Consider the following 6,698-nt stretch of genomic DNA (forward strand, 5'->3'; position numbering starts at 1 on the left):
TATGACCAAAATCTGCTTTTTACCCTACACTACCCAAAAATTTGATACCCTATTTATGACCTGATAGTGTCTGGTCAACTTCAGTTCAAAAACCCCTGGAGCCCAGCTCGTGACTGGAGCTCGTGACAAGCCGTTGCGGCACGTACACAGTTGCCGTAATCATCATGATGAAGAAGTAGCTTCTTCCAAAAAACAAAACAAAACAAAAAAATAATAATAATAATGAAAATAAAAAAAAAAAAACTAATTCAAGACTAGAGTGCAAAAATCGATACCTTATTTATTACCAGAATAGCGGCAAAATGACTAAAATCGATACCCTATTTATGACCAAAACGGCTGAAAAACCATACCCTTTGGGGCTGCACATACCTATATAGCCCATACAAGGGAGTACACTCCCGGGTATGGAATGCATTACCACCTGACGTCATGAAGCCTGTTTCCTGCTCGGAATTTATCAGTGGGGTGTCCAGTGGTGGCTTTTTCAGGCTTTTAAGAGCCGTCCTCTGTAAATATCGACTATCGTCGTTTGGACGAGAAAAAATGAAATCCCTCAAACTTTCTCAGAAGAATGGTCTATATAAGTGATTCACATAAATATAACTTTCAGCTCACTTCGATTCGTATTTTAGCTGTACTGCGACTATCTTGGTTTTACCGCTCTGAGAGGGCTTTTAGCGGCCATTTTACAGTTCGGCACAGTTATCAAATTTGATAACCGGGACCAAAACAAACTATTAGCCAATCAAACCTCAAGTTACAGTTCACGTGACATGTTATCGTAGTAACCATCTTCTTTCAATATGCTGGCCATTTCAATATGAAAACATTTTAATGTCTTTAATGGGCCCTGGGGCTCTAATTCAACATTCGATTTCGGTCGCACAGTGAATTGTACGCAAGGAAAGGTTTAGAATAGGAATTTTGGCCTGACATCAGGAAAATACGAAACAATCTTTGTCCATAATTAACTGACAAAGCTCATTTTGATATCTATCGAAAGCCTCATAGCGTCGTGGTGGACGGAGGAAACCTCGAGCGGCTTTGGCTAAAGAACAGAATTCCTAAGCGATAGCCGATCAAAAAGAAACACTAATCCCAAGAAAATAACTTCCATCAAAGATGCTTGTTTATTGCAGAAATATTAACATGATTTGAACTTCTTGTTGCCTTGCTCCTCTCCTTCTTGTCCTTCGTCAATCTGTATGAATGAAGAAATGAAGAAATTTTGCGTTATAACTAACTTTTCAAATGGGACTTCAAATAAATTTTGTTTCTTTCTTGTACCAGGGATTTCGAAAGTGCAGGAGGCTATGATTCGATTGAGTAACGACGTGTGTTGAGTCGCTTCGATCTGTCCTAGATAATTGAAGCGACGTACTGCAATAGAAGTAAAATAAAAAAATAAAATAGAAGTGCAACGGCCAAGTCCCGTTTAAATTGTTCTTGAAAGGGCGTATTGAGGTTGTTTGCTGTGGCTCAAAGCTCGAACTGTTGTGAGTCTGGCATTACACGGGCTTAAAACACCAAGCATAAATTTGTAAAGGATAATTACATTTTGGGAAATTCGTAAAATCGTACTGTGAAGGCATACCTCAACATCCGGCATGTCACCTTCATGTTCATCACCGAGCTCTGAAATCACTCGCTGTGGTTACTGTCGGCTGGCTGGTTATTAATCTAACGACAAGAACAGAAATAAAAATATTACAGTCATGTAAATGTAAGCTTAAATGTACCACCTAGAAAAATACGAATTATTTCCGTTCGTATCCAGTCATATTAGTAACGATACTGAACAAGACAACTTGGGCATGTAATTGCCAAAGAGGCATTTCCGGAACAAAGCGTTCGATAATTTTCGACTGAGTTGTTTATCAAAATCGTTCCTGGATAATCGTCTTAATTTTGAAATCCTACCCTTCATCACTAGACTTTCCCGCAGTCCATGAGCTCCTTTTTCTCTTTATTGAGAGAGTATGGTACTCTGCCTATTTGCTTGCCAGCAACATCTCTCAACGTACACGCTTTCAGTTTCTTGGCGCTCTTGGACATCAAGATTCCTGCGGTATTTATTCCACCGAGAGCAACTTAAAACGAATCCCTGTTTCCAAAGGTTAAGTAGCTATTTTCTTCTCGGTGGAAATCCATAATGCTGCCTTCATTTCTAGTCATCCTAGAAGCACAAGTAATTAACAATGGCGGTCAGTGGTGGAATCAGACCGCAGATCAAAATATCATAGTGCCCTCTTACAATTCTTCATGCCCTCCGACAAATAAGTGTTGAATCGAAAGATATATTAATGAAGATCACGACATTTTTTCTTCGTGTACCACAAAAATTTACAACTACCTTAAAATTGATGGCAAAGACAATAAATATACCTGAAAGGGACTGTCATTTCGTACCACCTCTTCAAATCGCAAGGGAAGATCTCGCATAATTCTTTCCCGATGGTCTCCATTTTTGCAGGGCCTTGAAGTTTATTGTTCTATCGACGTTCAGGCCTGGAATTCTGGGTATGGAACGCGAGCACAACCGAAAAATTACCGAAACTATTGAACGCTCTCCGAAAACTCACCGAGCTCTGAGCTGGCGCCATGTTGTGACGTCACGCGGTTATCAAATTTGATAACTGTGCCGGACTGTTTTAGGCCACACTTTTAGGAATTTGCCTTACAAAGAAAGCGTTACAAATCCGAACAAAATCTCATTATTCGAAACAAGCAAATGTTTGTGGTTGTATTGAGAAGCTTTTTGGGGAATTTGATAGAAATCTGATTTTTTTTACAAAATTTTTAATTTCTTCCCTATTGAACTACTCTTCAAGTGCCAAAAAAATGGCCAAGTTTAAAGGAAAATATCGCTAAAGATACATTAGTTGGCATCCTAAAACAGCATCCCGGTTAAAGAGCAATGTCTCGTCTGTAAGAATATGCAATAAAATTTTTGGGCAGTTTAAAAGAGAAAATTATAGAAGAAGAAGTTTTAACTGTACTTTTGTCAACAAACACCGCCTTCCTAATTAGCATAACAACATGAAAATAACGATTTACTAAGAAAATAATGATAAATTCCACTTACCTCGTGAGATATCGAGAACTGGATATTTCAAAATATATCAATTTATAGTTTCACTTGGATACAGCCGCATTTTCGATGATTTGTTGTGCGAAATCACTGTAATACACCGCAGCCGTTAAACTGAGTTGAATTCTTCAAAGTCCGTCAGGACAACCATCGGCCGAAAAAATTGCCATCCACCCCATAAGCTGCCGTGTGCAAGGTGTCAAATACTTCTTTGTTATCCTTAATGACCAAAACTTCTTTCAGCAACCATTTAAATCCTGCTTTGAACTGGAGATTCTCGTCAAGAAATCGTTTATGTTCCGTTGACCTTCCGCCGTGATTAAACAATGAGATTGCGTTACAGAAACGCGCGCACATCCAGACGGATTGGGGTGGGGGTGGGGAGGAAACAAAAATGGAAATGCTCCCAAATTAAAAAAAAAAAGGCCATTCAAGATTACTGTCAAAGCTATTTTATGCATTTCGGGTACTAAATAGGAAACTGCTGTCCCAGAATAATGTGGAATATGATAAGCCCTTGTGCTGTATTTTTTAGGTTGGGGCGTGGGAGGAGGGGCGGGGGGGGGGGGGGTGGCAAGTAAAACACTAATTTACACCATCAGTTGATCGTTGCTCTTCTGTTTAGGTTTCATACATGATGTTGGTCAATGATTCTCGTCAAGAATTTTTTTATGTTCTGTTGGCCTTTCGCCATGATTAAACAATGAGATTACGTTAAAGAAACGCGCGCACATCCGGGTGGGGTGGAGGTGGGGAGGAAATAAAAATGTCACGGACTTTAGCTTGTAAGACGCTGCGAAAGTGTTAGCCATTCTTTGCCTATTCGGGGCTATAAATTAAACACCTATCTTGGAATAATGGAACATGACTAGTGACTTTGGGGAACGTTGAGAAATTTGTGTTGTAATTTTTTTCTGGTTTCTGTCGTAGTAGGAAGTACCCTCTGTAAAGTCACGGTCTCTTATTTAGATGGGCACCTTATCCAGCGAGTTCAAATATTTTGTGGTTGATCTAGAGGCAAAAATGGACTTCTGGAACTTTAGTCGACAATTCGTTTCATGTTTTCTTACCCTCTCTCACTGTGATCAAATTGCCCTGCGGAAACGCGAAGCCGATCGTTAAGTAGATTTATATAATGACTACATCAAATTAAATTTCATAGGTGTGGCTACTTTTCATTTTATTTCGTGGGGGAGGAAACGCGTGACGAGCCCCTAAGGACGTCTGCGTTATTTAATATTCTAAGTTGTTCGGGTCGCAAAAGAGAACCATAGAAATAAAATGTGGCAATCAAAACGTATTGTTTCCAGTTTTAATAAATATATTCTTTTCGTGACACGCGTAAAGCGAATGGCTTAGTAGCCGCACTTTTAATTGGTCCATGGAAAATTCCTGGTCATGGCCACCTGGTACTCGTCGTATGTTGGAGGTACCTGCGGATCCAGTACCCAAAACGATAAAAATGTACAGTGTGTCCTACTGAGTGACTGCCGAGTCCATTTAAAAGCACTGCACGTTTGGGCAGGTATAGTATGAGTATTTTGATATAATTTTATTTTAGCAGTTTTCTCTTAGAAACACCAAAGTACAAATCATAAGTATTCATTCCTTGAAACGAATACATTTATTTTGAACTCCCCCACGAAATTCACAACCTGGTTTCCATGCCATTTCGAATCACAAGTTATCACCTGCAATTACACTTCATTACACCTTTTCACACGAAGACTCTAAAAATGGAAGCATTTGGGGAGTGAAGAGCGTGTAACTTGGTAAGAAGCAAACTGTCCCATTAGATCGTACCCTCTAAACTAATGCTTTTGAAAAACACGTATTTGAATCTCATAAATTCTTCCTTATCAAATTTTCTTCCTTATCAAATTTGGTCTGAGGCATATATTAATCACGTGCTAGGAGACCGTGGGAAAGTGCGAATTTCATTGGCGCCCATACAGTGTATACAAAAAATTTGTACTAACGTATTCACTCACGGATTCCATCACTAGTCTGAAATGTCAGCCGTCTCCTCCCCCTAACCCTGAGACGGCTGACATTTCAGACTTTTTTTTATGGGCCATCACACGTCGCAAAAAAAACCCTTTGCCACTCTCAACTAAATGCCACTTACTATTAGCTGTTGTGCCCTATTTATCAGTCGGTTGCCCTTCGTAACATTTGATAGCATTTCCAACAATGTTCAGATTTAGTAGTTTTTCTGGCTCCAAGTCCTCGTAATGGTAAACGCTATGACAACGTTCCAAAACACAAACAGGCAAGTGTAATACACACACACACAAAAAAAGAAGAAAAAAAAAAGTAAGTTACTAAGTCGCTTTTTATTGGAATTCTATGTAAGCTGTTAATTTGCATGTATTCCCATGCAAATCCTCATATTAATTTTACGTGCCGGTGATTATAACTTTTTCACTGTTACCTAATAGCTTGGGACAGTTGTGAACATGTATGAACCCTAGACAGAAGAGCAACAATCAACTGATGCTGTAAATTAGTAGTGTTTTACTTGCCAACCCCCCCCCCCCCTCCCACGCCCCAACCAAAGAAATAGAGCACAAGGGCTTATTATATTCCACATTATTCTGGGACAACAGTTTCCAGTTTCCTATTTAGTACCCGAAATGAATAAAATAGTTTTGACAGTAATCTTGAATGGCCCTGTTTTTTTAATTTGGGAGCATTTCCATTTTTGTTTCCTCCCCACCCCCACCCCAACCCGTCTGGATGTGCGCGCGTTTCTGTAACGCAATCTCATTGTTTAATCACGGCGGAAGGTCAACGGAACATAAACGATTTCTTGACGAGAATCTCCAGTTCAAAGCAGGATTTAAATGGTTGCTGAAAGAAGTTTTGGTCATTAAGGATAACAAAGAAGTATTTGACACCTTGCACACGGCAGCTTATGGGGTGGATGGCAATTTTTTCGGCCGATGGTTGTCCTGACGGACTTTGAAGAATTCAACTCAGTTTAACGGCTGCGGTGTATTACAGTGATTTCGCACAACAAATCATCGAAAATGCGGCTGTATCCAAGTGAAACTATAAATTGATATATTTTGAAGTATCTAGTTCTCGATATTTCACGAGGTAAATGAAATTTATCATCATTTTCTTAGTAAATCGTTATTTTCATGTTGTTATGCTAATTAGGAAGGCGGTGTTTGTTGACAAAAGTACAATTAAAACTTCTTCTTCTATAATTTTCTCTTTTTAACTGCCCAAAAATTTTATTGCATATTCTTACAGACGAGACATTGCTCTTTAACCGGGATGCTGTTTTAGGATGCCAACTAATGTATCTTTAGCGATATTTTCCTTTAAACTTGGCCATTTTTTTGGCACTTGAAGAGTAGTTCAATAGGGAAGAAATTAAAAAGTTTGTAAAAAAATCAGATTTCGATCAAATTCCCAAAAAAGCTTCTCAACACAATAACAAACATTTGCTTGTTTCGAATAGTGAGATTTTGTTCGGATTTGTAACGCTTTCTTTGTAAGGCAAATTCTTAAAAGTGTGGCCTAAAATGGCCGCTAAAAGCCCTCTCAGAGCGGTAAAACCAAGATAGTCGCAGTACAGCTAAAATACGAATCG

At 39.0% G+C, this 6,698-nt stretch overlaps 1 long non-coding RNA gene across 1 annotated transcript; it reads right to left on the reverse strand.

Annotated features, from left to right (window-relative positions):
- Window positions 1-1,101: 1,101 nt before the first annotated feature.
- On the reverse strand, window positions 1,102-2,649 carry LOC146453922 (uncharacterized). Its single transcript, XR_014859387.1, has 3 exons — window positions 2,389-2,649; window positions 1,598-1,683; window positions 1,102-1,204 (listed from the first exon to the last, which is right to left on the reverse strand). It is a non-coding gene; the product is annotated as an uncharacterized LOC146453922 (long non-coding RNA).
- Window positions 2,650-6,698: the final 4,049 nt, after the last annotated feature.

Source organism: Pavona decussata, unplaced genomic scaffold (genome assembly GCF_977016875.1).
Source record: "Pavona decussata unplaced genomic scaffold, jaPavDecu1.1 SCAFFOLD_321, whole genome shotgun sequence".
Classification (NCBI taxonomy): domain Eukaryota; kingdom Metazoa; phylum Cnidaria; class Anthozoa; order Scleractinia; family Agariciidae; genus Pavona; species Pavona decussata.